The sequence below is a fragment of the Moschus berezovskii genome, chromosome 27, assembly GCF_049115385.1.
Source record: "Moschus berezovskii isolate FMDL1 chromosome 27, NW_MosBer_1.0, whole genome shotgun sequence".
Lineage (NCBI taxonomy): Eukaryota > Metazoa > Chordata > Mammalia > Artiodactyla > Moschidae > Moschus > Moschus berezovskii.
Window position 1 is genome coordinate 29,188,613 of NC_142486.1, and position 19,933 is coordinate 29,208,545.

General features: G+C 39.2%; 1 protein-coding gene across 6 annotated transcripts in view; it reads right to left on the bottom strand.

The window, feature by feature from the left end:
• MRTFB (myocardin related transcription factor B) overlaps nt 1–19,933 on the bottom strand; it is a 295,702-nt gene that overhangs the window by 143,912 nt on the left and 131,857 nt on the right. The gene's annotated exons all lie outside the window — the stretch shown is intronic.

Below are 19,933 nucleotides of genomic sequence, written 5' to 3' on the forward strand. Positions count from 1 at the left end.
AAATATAAGAACATATATATATATATATATACAGTTGCTATCAACTGTATATGTGAAGATGTTTTCGGAATATTATGCTGCTGTTTCTATACTGTTAAATTCCTTAATGTTATCAAGAATTTAGGATCAAGTTTGTTTACATTTTTGTATAAGTAACATTCACCTTCCAGTTTTATAACAGAGGGAAAAAAGAATCACAAAAAAGAACATTTTATCCCATCTGTCCATAGTCACTTTTAGCAATTAGGATGAAACCAGAAGAATCAGAGTTCTAAAAGCACATTTTTCAATACAAATATTACTTCACTACATATTATTTTCATTAACTCTTACCATGAAAAGCATTTTGTTCCCTTATTTTTTGTAATTTAATTCCTGTTTTGATCACTTGGATGCATTTATATTTTCAGACTATACAAGTTTGCAGAATAACAGAACATTTTAGCTGAAAGGTATCTTAGAATCTGTCTAGTATAAGTGCTCTTCAATCTTCTTCACAATATGATAATCATTTGAGTAACTGAAAATTCCTAATAGGTAGGATAAAGAAATTTTGATACAACTCTCTAGCTCTCTAGAGATTTTGATACAACTGCTTGAATAGAGTGATTCTAATGTGATAGTATATTAAAAAGCAAAGACATTACTTTGCCAACAAAGGTCCGTCTAGTCAAGGCTATGGTTTTTCCCGTGGTCATGTATGGATGTGAGAGTTGGACTGTGAAGAAAGCTGATCGCCGAAGAATTGATGCTTTTGAACTGTGGTACTGGAGAAGACTCTTGAGAGTCCCTTGGACTACAAGGAGATCCAACCAGTCCATTCTAAAGGAGATCAATCCTGGGTGTTCATTGGAAGGACTGATGCTAAAGCTGAAACTGCAATACTTTGGCCACCTCATGAGACGAGTTGACTCACTGGAAAAGACTCTGATGCTGGGAAAAGTTGGGGGCGGGAGGAGAAGGGGACGACAGCGAATGAGATGGCTGGATGGCATCGCCGACTCTGTGGACATGAGTTTGAGTGAACTCCGGGAGTTGGTGATGGACAGGGAGGCCTGGCGTGCTGTGATTCATGGGGTCGCAAAAAGTCGCACACGGCTGAGCGACTGAACTGAACTGAACTGAATGTGTAGCCAGTGCTGAGAATCACTGATCTAGTGGAACTCCCTAATTTTAAAGACAGGATAAATCGTTTGCCCAATGAGTGAGATGAGAGGTCAGAAGCAAATTATTATAGCATGTGTAAAAAACAATAGAATATAAGTAGGTACAAGGTGCTGTGGAAACCAAAAGAATTAAATGTCTAACTGTGTTTGGGTAAAGTCAGGAAAGTCTCCCAGGGTGAACAGGACTTTGCAGACACAGAAGTGAACAGCTATCACCTAATACCAAAACGTCTGACAGGGCCAGTACAGAAAGAGCAAAACACGGAGAAGCAAAGACAAGGCTGGTGCAGCGAGTTAAAGCACAACTGTCAAGAAATGTGGATTCTGAGAAAGTGATATGATCAGATTTGTATTTTACGAAGAGCATTCTGGCAGAAGTATGCTACTGATGAAAATCTCGCTGAATAACCAATGTTGGCAAGGATGCAGACATCCCTTGTTCACTGTCGGTGAGACTGTCAACTGGTGCAGCCAGTATGGAAGACAGCATGCAGGCTCCTCTGGAAACTAAAAACAGAGCTACCATATGATCCAACAATTCCACTACTGGGTATATATCTGAAGAAAATGAAAACATGTATTTGAAAAGATACATGTACACCAATGTTCACAGTGGCACTATTTACAATAGCCAAGGTATGGAAGCAGCCTAAGGATCAATCAACAGACAAGTGGATAAAAATGCAGTATATGTATAGAATGGAATATTACTCAGTCACAAGACAGAATGGAAAATGTCATTTGCAACAACATGGATGGACCTAGAGAGTATTACACTTGGTGAAGTAACTCAGACAAAGAAAGACAAAAATTGTATGTTACCACTTATACATGGAATCTGAAAAATAAAACAAACAAATGAATACAACAAAACTGAAACAGACTCACAGATTAGGTTAGAAGTGGGGGGAGAGGCAAGACACGGGTAAGGGATTGAAAGATACAAACTACTACTACATGTAAATAAATAAGCTACAAGGATATATTGTACAGCACAGGGAATACTGCCAATATGTGATAATTACTATAAATGAAGAACGGACTTCACTTGTGGTTCAGATGGCAAAGAATCTGCCAGCAGTGCAGGATCGGCCCGGGTTCGATCCCTGCCTGGGTCAGGAAGATCCCCTGGAGAAAGGAATGGCATCTCACTCCAGTATTTTTGCCTAGAGAATGCTATGGACAGACTATAGGGTCGCAAAAAGTCAGACACGACCAAGCAACTAACACACATAAATGAAGGATAATCTATAAATATTTTGAATCACAATGTTTGTTGTACATCTAAAACTAATACTGTAAATCAACTATACCTCAATAAAAAAGCAAATACATAAAAATGATTACTGATTAGTTCAAGATGTTAAGAAAAAAATCTCAAGCTGAAAGACTGATGGACTAGGTTAAGACAGTGGAAATAAAGAAAGGGGAATAAATTTAAAAAATACTTCAGAGACAAAATTTCAAGGCTTCATAATGAGCTCATATGAAAGGTAAGGGAGAATAAAGAATTGAGGGCGACTGATTTGGAGAGCTGGAAAAGCTGGCAGGCAGGAATAAGTGTTCACCGTGAGAAACCACAGGCCCCCTCCGAGGGCACTTTGGTTTTCCAAAGGGTGTGGTTGAAGAAAGAGCTATTTGACTTGAAGTAAATCATTTAAGCAGTGATTTACCTAATGACTTCCCTGGAGGCTGAGCCAGGAGACCCGGGTTCGATCCCTGGGTCGGGAAGATCCCCTGGAGAAGGAAATGGCAACCCACTCCATTACTCTTGCTTGGAAAATCCCAGGGACAGAGGAGCCTGGTAGGCTACAGTCCATGGGGTTGCAAAGAGTCGGACACAACTGAGCGACTTCACCTTCACTTTCTTTACTTAATCACTGGGCTTCCCCGGTTGTTCAGTCCATAATAATCTGTCTGCAGTGCCGGAGACCTGGATTTGATCCCTGGGTAAGGACGATCTCCTGGAGAAGGAAATGGCAACCCACTCCAGTATTCTCACCTGGAAAAGACTATGGATAGAGGAGCCTGGCGGGCATGTCCATGGGGTCACAAGAGTCAGACACAACTTAGCGACTATACCACCACCACCACTTAACCTCTCCGGGATCTGGTTTTCTAATTCAAAAAATGAAAATGACAAACGAAAGGGAAGAATATCTACTACATTTCTACTCAGTCTGAAACTAAGTTTGCTCTACGCGCTCCTTAATTTTGCCCTCAGGCCCTCCCTGTGGGTGGGTATTAGTCTCATTTTACAAATGAGGAAGTCAAAGCTTGGAAAAATGAAGCAAATGGACAGATCTGCATAAAAGCCAAGACTGCAACTTGAAAGCCCATATACCTTCCACAATAGCAGGACATTTATGTGCCAAAGAGCAGTAAGTCGGAGCAAATAATTGGGAGAGAAAGATGTTGTTAGGGGAGAAGGCAGTGGTGCGGAGGAGGGAGAGGCAGCTGTGGAATGCTCCACGTGCACCGTTCTTACACACACACACACGAAGGTCCACAGCCTCAGGCTCTGTGCTGGGCACCTGGGTTCCGTGACCTCTGTGTGTAGACCTTGTCGAGCAGGCAGTTATGACACATCAGCGCTGGATAGAAGCCAGTGGCCTCATCTGCTTCAGGGCAGATGAAGGAAACTCTCTCCTCTTATTGCTCCACTTTGGCAAACCCTGAAGGTGTAGCCAGAATTAAACTTATAGAGGGGAAGAAAATGAAAACTAAAGCTGTAGATGTACTGCACATAAATAGGACATGCTTTTGACATCAGGTTATAACTCTTTCAAATAAACAACTTCTAAGCAGGGTTTTCATTTGTAGCGGTTGGATTTTTATGTGCAGTTATTAAATACATAGCAGAAACATACTATAAATATACCAAACACTGACAATACACTGTATAGAAAAAGTTACATAACTGCTCTTCTGTGCTTCAAGTGGCTGTTGAAGCTCTAAAAATGCCAACATGGTGATTTATTTTGTAACTTGTTTACTGCAGACATGTTTCAAATGAACAGAACATGGAGCAAAGTGCATCACTCTGCAAAGTGATGCATTCTGAAGTACTGTACCTAACATTCATATAGAGTGTTTCTGAAATATTCATTACAATCTATGTATAAATAAAAATTTGAATTAGCAAAAGTTTAAAACACATGTGGCTTTTAAATCACTATATAAAAAGACAGAAAAAGCTAGAAAATTTTATTTGTTCCACAAGTAAAACAGCTAAAACCCAAATCTTTTTAGCTTGAACAATTGCATTTTCCAAGTTGATCCAAAATGAATGATTCTCAGAGAATAAGAACTGATTGGAAGATTAATTTTAAGTTGAGATGATTTCCACATTTATCAAACATTAGGTTAAAAACAAACTCTAGTTTTACTGAAACATAAATTGGCATTTGATTTAAAAGCTAAGAAGTAAATATTTATAAACAGATTAAACAAATGTTTTACTTAACAGATAAAATATATACAGTTCAGTTCAGTCGCTCAGTCGTGTCCGACTCTTAGCGACCCCATGAACCACAGCACGCCAGGCCTCCCTGTCCATCACCAACTCCCGGAGTTCACTCAAATTCATGTCCATCGAGTCAGTGATGCCATCCAGCCACCTCATTCTCTGTCGTCCCCGTCTCCTCCTACCCCCAATCGCTCCCAGCATCAGAGTCTTTTCCAGTGAGTCAACTTGTCGCATGAGGTGGCCAAAGTATTGGAATTTCAGCTTTAGCGTAAGTCCTTCCAATAAACACCCAGGACTGATCTCCTCTAGAATGGACTGGTTGGATCTCCTTGCAATCCAAGGGACTCTCAAGAGTCTTCTCCAGCACCACAGTTCAAAAGCATCAATTCTTTGGCGATCAGCTTTCTTCACAGTCCAACTCTCACATCCATATATGACCATGGGAAAAACCATAGCCTTGACTACACGGACCTTGGTTGGCAAAGTAATGTCTCTGCTTTTTAATATGCTATCTAGGCTGGTCATAACTTTCCTTCCAAGGAGTAAGTGTCTTTTAATTTCCTGGCTGCAATCAGCATCTGCAGTGATTTTGGAGCCCAAAAAAATAAGGTCTGACACGGTTTCCACTGCTTCCCCATCTATTTCCCAAGAAGTGATGGGACCAGATGCCATGATCTTCGTTTTCTGAATGTTGAGCTTCAAGCCAACCTTTTCACTCTCCTCTTTCACTTTCACCAAGAGGCCTTTGAGTTCCTCTTCACTTTCTGCCATAAGGGTGGTGTCATCTGCATATCTGAGGTTATTGATATTTCTCCCGGCAATCTTGATTCCAGCTTGTGCTTCTTCCAGCCCAGCGTTCCTCATGATGTACTCTGCATATACACCGTATGCCTATTTCAAAGTTCTATAAGGCAGGGAGGGGAGGTGTAAGGGGAAGGAAGAAGAGAAGAAAGAGAAAAACAGAAAGAAAAGGGACGAGTAAGGGCCCCTCCTCCTTTTAGGAGGGAGGTCTTTTTTTTTGCTGTTTTCTAAGCTCTTTACTCTTCCTGATATCAGAAATCAGTAGAATTTGAATTTCAATTTAAGCAAAGATATTAAACAAAGTACTGCAAAATATTAATACATGAAAAAAATGAAGCTTAATTTACTTGTCCAAGCTATCTTGACTAGTTAAGTAGCATAGCTGGGAACCACGAGTCCTCTGTACAAGTCCTCTAACTTATAATCCAGTTCTCAGAATAGCAACCATCTTGTCTGAGGCAACCATACTAGATATTGGGTAAACTGAAAAACTCAGTTAACAGAGGAGTCATTACACGGGATATACATAAATTGTAAGACATTTTCTTTAAGTTGAAGTGCAGAAAGACCCATGTGTTTGCCGGTCTTCCAATATAGAGTCAAGGCCGTCTCTCTGTAGATGTCAGCTCTCTGGCATAAAACACCACTGTCGATGACTCCTAGTTTCCATTTATTTAAAGTAGAACAAAAATTTAAAGGATTTTGAGCACAGTGTATTTTTACAGTTCTTACTGTAACTACTTAGTTACAACTTTCAACTTAGTTTCTTGCCCACACCCAATTTAACAGTTAAGTATTAAGTAACATGGCTTTGTGGTCCCAGACATTTAACATTTTTGCATGCATAGTTCATCAGTTTACATAATATTTGGTTAAACTACATAATTAAGATTACTACTACTACTGGAATAAACATATTTAGGAATAAACACAGCTGACTTTGGTTAGCACATAACTTAATAATTAGTGAGGGCAGAAATCCATCACTGGACTTCAGTGTCATCTCCTCAACATGCCCATTCAGTGTGTCCCAGGACACAGGAGTGGGAGAAGGCTGGCCATCCCACAAGTTGAGCAAGAGGAGGATGGATAAGGCAGGTTCAACCACAAAACATTTTTAAACTGATGTTGATGCCAAGGGCACCTCATACTGGAAATTTGGTCTTTTCAAGGTTTCTGGAATCTGTTAATACAAATTACTTCTTAGATATTATTTCATTACTGTCTAACTATATGCAAAATGTGTTAATACTGCACTCTGAGACAACAGTTCACAGTACAAACCAAATCAAAGTTAATAGTCAGAGTTTTGCAATAGTACAATTTTACCTAAGTTTCTAATGCCATTAGTTAAATACAAAATAATCTGTTCTCACTGTAGCAGGGTCCTTTCAAAATTGTTGTGAATTCTTCTCTCCATTAAACACACTTTAGCATACATCGTAAAACCGCAATTTTAAACAGCTGTCAAACAACAGTTGTAGATAAGTGTTTTTTGTTGTTGAGATATAATTCATATACTGTAAAATCCACCATTTTAATGTGTACAATTTAATGATCTTTAGCAGAGTCACAAGGTGTGCAACCATCACTATCTAATTTCAGAACATCTCATGGTATCTGAAAGACACCCCACCCCCATTAGTAGTCAGCTCCTAAATCCCCCTTCTCCCCACAGTCTTTGGTACCACTAATCCACTTTCTTGTCTCTATGTACTTGCCTATATTCTAGACATTCCATTTAAACAGTTTGACTTCCTTTCTAATCTAGATGCCTTTTATTTCTTTTTCTTGCATTACTTCCCTGGCTAGACACTGTACAATGCAGAACAGAAGTGGCAAGAGTGGATATCCTTTCTTGTTCCTAATCCAAGTGTGGAAGCGATCAGTCTCTCACCATTAGTATGCGGCTAGCTGTAAGTGTTTCACAGATGCCTTTATCAGGTTGGAAACACTCTCTTGTATTCCTAGTGTTTTGGGTGTTTTTATCACGAAACAATGTTAGATTCTGCCAAATGCATTTTCTGTATTTATTAAGATAATTGTGGGTCCCTCTCTCTTTACTCTGCTATACAGTGTATAACACTGATTTTCAGATGTTAAATAAACTTTGTATTTTTGTGATAAATCCCACCTGTCATGGTATACAATCCTTTTTATAAGCTGATGGATTTGGGTTACTATAACCCTTATTTACAAGGGGTTCAGTCTGCAATTTTCTTTTCATGTGCTCTCTTTGTCTGGTTTTGGTATCAATGTAATACCGGCCTCAAAGAATGAGTTGAATATTCCCTTTTCGTCTATTTTTTGGAAGAGTTTATAAAAAATTGGAGTTAATTCTTTAAAATGGTGACGCCATCTGGTTCTGGGCTTTCCTTTTTGGCAAGTTGTATCATTACTAATTCAATTTATTTGCTACAGGTCTATTAAGATTTTCTAATTCATCTTAAATCAGTTCTGGCAGTTTGCATCTTTCTAAAAATTGGTCCATTTCATCTGAGTTACCTAAATTTGTTGACATTTCACTGTTTTCAGTATCCCCTTAAAATTCTTTTTATTTCTGTAATGTTAGTAGTAATGTTCCCACTTTCATTCCTGATTCTGGTAATTTGAATTTTTCCTCTTTTTTTCTTAGTCTAAAGGTTTGTCCCTTTTTTTCAAAAAACTCTAATCAAAACCCAGCTTTTGGTTTCACTGATTTTTTTTTATTATTTATTTCTATTCTAAATTTTATTGCTTCCTTCCTCCTGCCTGCCTTAGGTTTAGTTTGTTCTTCTTCTCTGGTTTTATTAAGGTAGAAAGCTAGGTTGTTGGTTTTAGTTCTTTTGGTAAGATATTCTTATCTAAAAAAGTTATCTAGAAAACTAGGGGGGGAAATCAGAAAACTAGAAAAGAAAGTTACCTAGAAAAGTTCTAAACTTTTCACAAAGTGATATAATATACATCTTAATGCACAGTAACCACACTCATAAATTAAAAAAAAAAACACTTATTATTATGTTCAAACTAGTTAAACATTCCCAGAATCATTTCTACAACACTGGAGTATAATTTCAGACATTACAACCACACTACCTTATGGATACCTTGCCTTCTTCAGAACATACCCGATGAGGAAAACATCTCATTCCTCCACAAACAGTCCTTTTCACCTCAGAATTCTATCACAAGGTCCTTTCTTTCACTGAAAGGAACCCATCACTGTGGCACGTATTTTCAAAAGGAAGACATGACACTATCTTCATTCCTACGTCTTCTTACTACAACGTGACTCAAGCATTCCTCCCATCAAAAGGTGAGGCCTAAGCTGCTTCTGTTTGCATTTAGGCTAGTCTGTGCTATAGGGTAAGGGGTGTTACATGACTTACAAGATTAGGTCATAATAGATCTGCCTAGGTCTCTTATTCATCTTTGGAGCTGCTGAGATACCCTGAGTCTGCTATATGGTGAGGAAGCCAAAACTAGCCCATGAAGAACACATACCAGCCCTAAGATGAGGTGAAGAGACAGAAATGCCTGGGTAGCCCCCAGCTACTTCAGTCACCTTCCTTTGCTGTTGCATTTTCAGCCAATGTCTGACTGCAACCAAACCAGAGACCAAACCACAACTGCCCAGCTGAACCCTCCTCAAATTCCTTACCCATAGAAGATAATAAGTAACTACTGTGGGTTTCAGCCACTAAGTTTCGGGTGATGTGTTACATAACAATTGTAACTAGAAAATTTACTCTAGGTAACATGTACTGATTGCAGCCATGAAATTAAAAGACACTTACTCCTTGGAAGGAAAGTTATGACCAACCTAGATGGTATATTAAAAAGCAGAGACATTACTTTGCCAACAAAGGTCTGTCTAGTCAAGGCTATGGTTTTTCCCGTGGTCATGTATAGATGTGAGAGTTGGACTGTGAAGAAAGCTGATCGCCGAAGAATTGATGCTTTTGAACTTTGGTACTGGAGAAGACTCTTGAGAGTCCCTTGGACTGCAAGGAGATCCAACCAGTCCATTCTATAGGAGATCAATCCTGGATGTTCATTGGAAGGACTGATGCTGAAGCTGAAACTGCAATACTTTGGCCACCTCATGCGACGAGTTGACTCACTGGAGAAGACTCTGAAGCTGGGAAGGATTGGGGGTGGGAGGAGAAGGGGACGACAGAGAATGAGATGGCTGGATGGCATCACCGACTCTATGGACATGAGTTTGAATGAACTCCAGGAGCTGGTGATGGACAGGGAGGCCTGGCGTGCTGTGATTCATGGGGTCGCAGAGAGTCAGACATGACTGAGCAACTGAACTGAACATGTACTCCTTAATCCAGGTTCTAACTTGGCACCAGGAAGAGAAAATTCAATTAACTTTCCAACAGTGGAAATACTAAAAAATTCATAGCTCATTCTTAGTGTTCTGTGAGCTTACTATCAATTCATTTGACAGTGTTAATTTTTTAATTAAAAAAAATTTTATTGGAATAATGTTATTTTAAATCAGTTTCACTTTTCACAATTCTGGTCATACTAGCATGAACTAATTAAAAGACAGCTTATCTACATTTTCTTAATTATGAGACCCAGAACTGAATCCAGTCTTCCAATGAAGGTACACATGATCTGCTGAAAAATGAAGGAAGGCTATTTCACTCACTGGTGAGGCTTTTATCAATTTGCTGTGAATTTATACATATGAACCTTTTTCTGCAGGGAATGGTATACTACAGGATATCAGTTCAGAGTTAAGGTTCTGGAGTTAGATATGGAGACAAAATTCAGTAATATCACTAGGAAGCTATATAACCTTGAGCAAGGTGTATTAACTCAATAAAACTTAATTCTTTCATTTATAAACAGGTCACAGGACCCTAGTTTAAATTAATGAGATTATGATAAAGTTTGGGAGAAGGCAATGGCAAGCCACTCCAGTACTCTTGCCTAGAAAATCCCATGGATGGAGGAGCCTGGTAGGCTGCAGTCCGTGGGGTCGCTAAAGGTCGGACACGACTGAGCGACTTCACTTTCACTTTTCACTTTCACACATTGGAGAAGGAAATGGCAACCCACTCCAGTGTTCTTGCCTGGAGAATCCCAGGGACGGGGGAGCCTGGTGGGCTTCCGTCTATGGGGTCACACAGAGTCGGACACGACTGAAGTGACTTAGCAGCAGCAGCATGATAAAGTTTAAATGTCAGCATATAAGTAGCTACTATTATAATGGTTTCTCCAATCATCCTCTTCCTATTTAACTGATTTTTTGCTTGTTTTAATTCAAGGTCAGAGCCTCACAATTATCTCTATTAAAAAAGCTCTTCTTATATTTATTGCTTCATTTATTTATGATCTTTTAAACAAATAACCATTAATAGAAGATGTAATGGAAGAAAACACCCATTAACAATAGCAACAAAAAAGATAAAATATCTAGAAATAAATGTAACTGGGAATGTACAAAATCTTTATAAAGAAAATGTTAACACATTACTGAAGAACTGCAATGAAGACATGAAGAACTACAGTATATTATATTCTTGGATAGGAACACAATATCACATAGATGTCTATTCTGCCTAATTCAACTTATAAAATTTAAAGTGATTGAACTAAAAGTACAAAAAAGGATCATTTTTCCTTTGAAGTGGAGTAGGGAACCTGGGCAAGCTAATGCTAAAGCCCTTATGGAAAAGCAAAGAAAAAAAAAGCAGAAGTTGCCTGGAAAACCACTGAAAGAGAGGAAAGAGTTCTACCAGCCTTAGCAAATATGCAAATATATTACGAAGCCTCAATGATTAAAACAGTATGATATTAGTATTTGAAGTGAGAGACAGAAAGACATGATACAGAACAGAAGGTCTAAAAATTGATACATCTATGCATGGAAATTTAGTATATAATAACATTGGAATTGCAAAGTAAGAGCTTAAAAGATGGACTTTTTGAAGAAGGCGGGGGGAGAAAAACTTAACATAGTTCAGCAGGATAAACTGCTCATGAATCAGAGATTTAAAGGTCAAAATAAGAGATCATAAAGGTTACAGAAGAAAATTTATTTCTTTGCCATTGCCATTTCTTTGCCAATGCCATTGCCCCTCCATTGTCTTGGAGAGGGGGAGACCTATCACCCCAACTCCTGAAGCCACAGAAAAAGATGAATATATAATTATATATGGTGGCTCAGATGGTAAAGAATCTGCCTGCAATGTGGGAGACCTGGGTTCAATCCCTGGGTTGGGAAGATCCCCTGAAGGAGGGCATGGCAATACACTCCGGCATTCCTGCCTAGGACAGAGGAGCCTGGCTGTCTTCAGTCCATGGGGTGGCAAAGAGTCGGACACGACTGAACAACTAAACATATGCATATGTATTTATATGTATATTTATGTCAATGTCTACATGCCAGGAAAACCATAAACAAGATCAAAAGTGATCAAAATGACATACCAGGAAGTCACACAAAGGAATAAGCTCCTATAAACAGAAAAGATCAATAATCAAAAATTTTTAATGAGCAAAGGATATGAGTAAAGCTCACAGAAAAGGAATGTTCTTTTAAAATATGACAAGATGCCCAACCCTCCTCACAAAGAAAGAAATGTTAAAACTACCACAGGAAACCATTTTCATTTAGACTGGCAAAATTCTGAAAGTTTAATAACACAGACTGGCAAGATTGAGCCTTACCTCATACATTAGAAGGATATAAAGCGGTATAACCTTTATGGATAAAAATTTGTCAACACCTATTAAGATACAAATACATGAACTCTTTGATCCAGCAATTTATCTTCTGGGAATTTACATGTTCAAGACGAAACTGTACGTGGGACTTTCAGAAAGGCAGAGAAAAGAGCTCAGAAAGTCCTCTCCCCAAAGGCAATGACAAAACAAGACAAAACTGCCAAAAATAACCTTTTCAAAACTCCAGAAACTAACCAAAGGCATATAACAAGTGCAGAAATATTTATTCAATTAAAAAACCTACTGAACCTTCTTAAAAAAAAAAAAAATTCTGTGGCATTTTGCAAATCACATATCAAGTAACGAACTGCTTGATCTAGAATGCAGTTTTGATCTTAAAATTCAAAATAAAAGACAAAAATTCCAATTTAAAAATGGGCAAAAGATTTGAATAAGCATTTCACTAAAGAGGTTATACAAATGTCTGATAAACACATGAAAATATGCTCAGTATCATCAGTCACTTGCACAGGGAAGTGCAATTAAAACCACAATGAGATAGCCCTTGACACCCACTAGAATGGCTATAATAAAAAAGACAATTAAAAGTGTTGGAAAGGGTGTGGAGAAACAGGAACCTTCACACAGTGCTAGTGAGAATGTAAAATGAAACAGCTACTTTGAAAAACCACTTGGTATTTTTTTAAAGTGTTAAATAAAAGTTCACCATGATCAAGCAATTCCACTCCTAGTTATCTATCCAAAAGAAATGAAAACATAAAATCCACACAAAAATTTGTAAACATACATTCATAGCAGCACTGTTCATAAAAGCTCAAAACCATAAACAACTTAAATGTCCATTAATTAGTGAATGGATTAACCAAATGTGGTATACATTCCAGTGAAGTATTATTCAGCCACCAAAAAAGAAAGGAACAGTGATATAATATGAACAAAACTAAAAAACATTATGCTACATGAAAGAAGACAGATGCCAAAGACCACATGTTGCATGATTCCATTTACATGAAATTTCCAGAAAAAGCAAATTTGTAGAGGCAGAAAATAGACTAGTGGTTTTCCAGGGTTGGAGGTGGGAAGAGGGATTAACTGTAAATGGGCAAAGGTTTCTTTCCAGTGTGATGAAATGTAAAATTAGACTGTAGAGATGGCTGCCTGATTCTGTAAAGTTACAAAAATCCATTAAATTTTACACTTTTAAATGAGTGAATCTTAAGGTATGTAAATGATACCTCAATAAGACTGCTTTTAAAAAGATACTATAATCTGCGTGTGAATGCTTGTAGGAGCTTTATTCATAAGTCTAAAAAACTGGAAACAATCCAAAGCCCTTCGATTTGGATAGAATAAAACACTGTGGTGCATGCATATCATACAATACCAATGAGCAATAACAGGGATGAGCAACATCCTCTGTAACAAGAAGGCTGAACCTCAGATGCATTATGTTAAGTCGAACAAGCCACCCTCAGAGGCTTCGGTACAGGGACACTGTGGGAAAGTACAGAGAGCAGATCCCTGGCTGGCAGAGGTGGGGTTGATAACAAAGAGGAAGCCAAGGGAGTTTGGGGGAGATGGAACTGTTGTGTATCTTGATTATGGGTGTGGTTACACAACCCTATATATTTGTCAAAAATCAGAACTGTATGTCAAAAACAGTGACTGTGAGACTTGCCTGGTGGTCAGTGGCTAAAAATCTGCCTGTTAAGACAGGGGACATGGGTTCAACTCCTTGTCCAGGAGATCTCACGTGCCTTGGAGCAACTAATAAGCCCATGAGCCGCAATGAGCCTGAGTGCAGCAACTACTGAAGTCCAAGCACACAGAGCCTGTGCTATGCAGCATGAAAAGCCTCACAATGAGAAGCCCACAGACTGCAACTAGAGAGTAGCCCCTGCTTGTCGGAACTAGAAAAAGCCCAAGTGCTGCAGCAAAGACCCAGGACAGTCCTAAATAAATAAAAAAGTGTTACCATGTGAATATTAAAAATAAATTCAAAACAATGATATTGTATTTGTTGCATATGATTTTTAATAGTGACCAATTAGGAACAACTCGAGTCATGATCAATAGGAAATGAGTTCAATTACTGTACACCCAAACAAAATAATAATGCTATGCTGTTATAAGAAAGAATGAGGACGCTCTCACAATACTGACATGGAAAGATACATGGTTTATTGGTGAGTGAAACAGTGAACGAGAAAAAGAGAAGAAGAATATAAACATACTCAGTATTGCTAAACTGAAACTGAGTGAAGACACAAGAAAGCAGCAGGGCCGTCTCCAACCGAGTGAGCGTGAGTGGCGTGTGCGACAGCGCGACTGCTGTCAGAGGGGCAGCAGATGCTAGTGCGTTTCATCTTATCTTTGAACTTTGTTGGTGTTTAGTTACTAAGTTGTATCTGACTTTTTTGTGACCCCATGGACTGTAGCCTGTCAGATTTCTCTGTCTGTGGGATTTCCCAGGCAAGAATACTGGAGCAGGTTGCCATTTCCTTCTCCAGGGATGTTTGAAGACATGAACAGTAAAAAGGAAACAAATCAACACAAAAATCAGTTTTTGAATATTGTTCCATCTTCCAATATATACACATTCAACGCTGTGCCATCTGAAATTTGTTTGCCTATTGTATATTCATCTTAGTCAATGATTAAAATCAAAACTGAAGAGAACTAGGGAAATTCTTGCAATAAATTAATAAAAATCTTTCTTAAACTGATGTTAACCCATTACTACACACTATCCTAACTTCATGAGTCACGTGAAGCACAACTACGGGCGAGTTACTTAACTTCCCTAAACCTCTTTGAAAAATGGGTGTAAATGATATCTCTCTTCAGGTCAGTTCAGTTGCTCAGTCATGTCTGATTCTCCGCGACGCCGTGGACTGTAGCACGCCAGGCCTCCCTGTCCACCACCAACTCCCGGATTGACTCAAACTCATCTCCATTGAGTTGTGGTGCAAATTAAATGTGGCAGTACCCGTCAAGTGCTTGGAATCACGGTTGGCACTGAGCAGGCATTCAATAATTGCACACTGGCTTTGTTTTCAGTTATGGCTGGTTCCTGGCTGATGTATCCACCTATCTGTCACAGTGTTCAACCCACATTTCATGAGAGACCTTGTCACACAAGACCTGTGATGGTGAAAGCTGCTTGGGTTCAAATGTCAGCTCTGAAATTTTCTAGCTGGTGGGCAAACCACTTAAAACTTCCAAAGCCTCAGGATCTTCAGTTAAAAATGGGGTGAAAAAGGTACTTATTTCACAGGATTAAAAGGAGAATTGAATGGATTTGAGGTGCAGAGCAGAGCTTTGAGCACATATTAAGTAGTCAACAAATATTAGCAACTCCTGGTCCCCTAATGCAATTATTATGGGAATTTTGTAAAAACCTCATGTTAAACCTCATTTCTAGCTTGTCTTGACCTTCTAATACTTCAAACTTCCAAGCAAAAAAAGTTTATTCCTACCAAATGTGACACACACACAAAAACATTCTGATGAATAAATGATAATACGGATTTTAAATTTAATTTTTAAATTTCCCTAACAGGCATCCATTCTAAAGGAGATCAATCCTGGATGTTCATTGGAAGGACTGATGCTAAAGCTGAAACTCCAATACTTTGGCCACCTCATGCGATGAGTTGACTCACTGGAAAAGACTCTGATGCTGGGAAGGATTGGGGGTGGGAGGAGAAGGGGACAACAGAGAATGAGATGGCTGGATGGCATCACCGACTCGATGGACATGAGTTTGAGTGAACTCCAGGAGTTGGTGATGGACAGGGAGGCCTGGCGTGCTGTGATTCATGGGGTCGCAAAAAGTCGGACACGACTGAACTGAACAGAACTGAACAGGCATACACAAGCTAGCTCTAAAAGTAATGGAGGTTGAAATCAATATTCATATTTTGTACTGTTTTCTCTAATATTTGGGATTTCACAGGTTTTGGATTTCTAGATATTCGGCAATATAACATGGCTATATATATGGGTTGTTCTGAAAAAATAAAAAACTAGGTACCCAAACTAATTTCAGTGATTATAAGAATCTACCAAGCTTTTTTAAAAAGTACAATTAATAAAATAAAAATGCTCTATATACTTTTTCTTTCTTATAACCTTGTTATCTCTTCAGCTTTTTCCTAAAGCAGCCAGAAAAGTTCAGGATTTGAATTTAGTCCTTGAAAGTAACTGTTTCGGGTTACAATTTCTGCACTGGAAATGACTAAACCAATGAAGGGGAAGGAGCTCAGGTTTCTGTGTTCCATAAGCCCTTTGTTTTTCAAGCAGCATCATTTTAATTATTTCCTATAAATACTTCAATGTCCTTAAGAAAAATATTTTTCAGATAAAGACTAAAAACCTTTAATCATCATTTAGAACACGATGGAAATGACCTCAGCATATTATAAACCTCCTAAAACAGATTTAGTGCATGAAAACTCATTTGCCAAATGAGAAAAGCAACTAGTTACATGGGATAACTAATCAAATTATTTTAAGAAGAAAAAGACTATCAGAAGAGCAACAACAGAGTATTTTTAGAGAATTCTAGGAGATTTTGGCTGACATAACCATTCTCTCTTTTCCAAGCCAGGATTTCCATTAAACTTTGGGTAGGAATTACGACTTCATTTCAAATGAGAGAGAGCCCCAAGTATTTATCCCCAATGGAATTCTGACCATGAAGCAAAGATGGCCTTTCCAGAAGGGCTGGGCAGAGGGTGATGTAACACGATACGGCAGAGGGTGTACCTATATAGCCATTCATACACCTGCCTCTCAGGTAGGCTAGAGGCAGTCGACCCCACCAACCTATCCAAGGTGTCACGCAGAAGGCAGATACCCCTGCTGGCATGACATCCAGCTCCCTCTCTTTAGAACAAAGCACTGGTAAAGACTGTCAGTCTTAAATGGTCTTTGAGGCTGCAGGCAAGTGATTTGAGACAGGTCTTTATCTGATCTCCTGGACATGGAACAACAGACTGGTTCCAAATAGGAAAAGGAGTACGTCAAGGTTGTATATTGTCACCCTGCTTATTTAACTTATATGCAGAGTATATCATGAGGAACGCTGGGCTGGAAGAAGCACAAGCTGGAATCAAGATTGCCGGGAGAAATATCAATAACCTCAGATATGCAGATGACACTACCCTTATGGCAGAAAGTGAAGAGGAACTCAAAGGCCTCTTGATGAAAGTGAAAGAGGAGAGTGAAAAGGTTGGCTTGAAGCTCAACATTCAGAAAACAAAGATCATGGCATCTGGTCCTATCACTTCATGGCAAATAGATGGGGAAACAGTGGAAACAGTGTCAGACTTTATTTTTTTGGGCTCCAAAATCACTGCGGATGCTGATTGCAGCCATGAAATTAAAAGACGCTTGCTCCTTGGAAGGAAAGTTATGACCAACCTAGACAGCATATTAAAAAGCAAAGACGTTACTTTGCCAACAAAGGTCTGTCTAGTCAAGGCTTTGGTTTTTCCCGTGGTCATGTATGGATGTGAGAGTTGGACTGTGAAGAAAGCTGAGCACTGAAGAACTGATGCTTTTGAACTGTGATGCTGGAGAAGACTTTTAAGAGTCTCTTGGACTGCAAGGAGATCCAACCAGTCCATTCTAAAGGAGATCAATCCTGGGTGTTCATTGGAAGGACTGATGCTGAAGCTGAAACTGCAATACTTTGGCCACCTCATGCAACGAGTTGACTCACTGGAAAAGACTCTGATGCTGGGAAGGATTGGGGGCGGGAGGAGACGGGGACGACAGAGAATGAGATGGCTGGATGGCATCACCGACTCTGTGGACATGAGTTTGAGTGAACTCAGGGAGTTGGTGATGGACAGGGAGGCCTGGCGTGCTGTGATTCATGGGGTCACAAAGAGTCGCACATGACTGAGCGACTGAACTGAACTGAACTGAGGCAATTCCACCAGGTGACTGGAACAGGGAATTCCAACAGGACAAAACAAAAGGCAGATTTCTCAGTTTTGAACAACTCAACCCCATGCACATCACTGAAGCACTCAACACACTTATCTGCAGCCTCAAGTGGAGTACTTGGGTTCAACCTCAAAAACGACAGAATTATCTTGGTTTGTTTCCAAGGCAACATCACAGTAATATTGTGATATTGAAGAAGCTGAAGCTGAATGGCTCTCTGAAGACCTTCTAGAACCAACACCAAAAAAAGATGTCCAGTAAGGGGATTGGAGTGCAAAAGTAGGAAGTCAAGAGATACCTGGAATAACAGGCAAGTTTGGCCTTGGTATACAAAATGAAGCAGGGCAAAGGCTAACAGAGTTTTGCCAAGAGAACACAGTGATCTTAGCAAATACCCTCTTTGAACAACACAAGCAAAGACTCTACACATGGACATCACCAGATGGTCAACACTGAAATCAGACAGATTATATCTTTTGCAGCCAAAGACAAAGAAGTTCTATCGAGTCAGCAAAAACAAGACCTGGAGCTGACCATGGCTCAGATCATGAGCTCTTTATTGCAAAAATCAGGCTTAAATTGAAGAAAATAGCGTAAACCACCAGGCCATTCATGTATGACTTAAATGCTTTATGGTTATACAGTGGAGGTGATGAACAGATTTAAGCGATAAGATCTGATCGAGTGCCTGAAGAACTATGGACGGAGGTTCGTAATACTGTACAGGAGGTGGTAACCAAAACCATCCCAAAGAAAAAGAAATGCAAGAAAGCAAACTGGTTGTTTGTTGGAGGCTTTACAAACAGTTGAGGAAAGAAAAGAAGCAAAAAGCAAAGGAGAAAGGGAAAGATACACCCATCTGAACGCGGAGTTCCAGAGAATAGTAAGGAGAGATAAGCAGGCCTTCCTAAATGAACAATGCAAACAAGTAGAGGAAAACAACAGAATGAGAAAGACGAGAAATCTCTTCAAGAAAATTGGAGATATCAAGGAAACGTTCCATGCAAGGATGGACAAGATAAAGGCAGAAACAGTAAGGACCTAACAGAAAAGATAAGAAGAGGTGGCAAGAAAACACGAAGAACTATACAAAAAAAAAGTCTTAATAACCAGGAATGATTACAATGGTGTGGTCCCTCACCTACAGCCAGATATCCTGGAGTATGAAGTCAAGTGGGCCTTAGGAAGCATTACCACAAACAAAGCTAGTGAAGATGATGAAATTTAAAACCTTAAACGATGAGCTATTTAAAAACCTGAAAGATGATGCTGTTCAAGTGTTGGACTCAATATGTCAACAAGTTTGGAAAACTTAGCAGTGGCCACAGGACTGGAAAAGGTCAGTTTTCATTCCAAGCCCAAAGAAGGGCAAACTACTGTACAATTGTGCTCATTTCGGATGCTAGTAAGGTTATGCTCAAAATCCTTCAAGTCAGGCTTCAGCAGTACATGAATGGAGAATTTCCAGATATAAGCTGGATATAGAAAAGGCAGAGAAATTAGCGATCAAACTGCCAACATTCATTGGATCATACAGAATGCAAGGGAATTCCAGAAAAACATCTACTTCTGCTTCACTGACTATGCTAAACCCTTTGACTATGTGCATCACAACAAACTATGGAAAATCTTAAAGAAATGGGAATACTAGACCAGCTTATCTGTCTCCTGAGAAACCTGTAGGTGGGTCAAGAAGCAACGGTTAGAATCATTACAACAACTGATTGGTTCAAAATTAGGAAAGGAGTGTGACAAGGCTGTATACTGTCACCCTATTTAACTTACATTGAGAGTACATCATGGAAAATGCCACACTGGTGAATCACAAGCTGGAATCAAGACTGCCAGC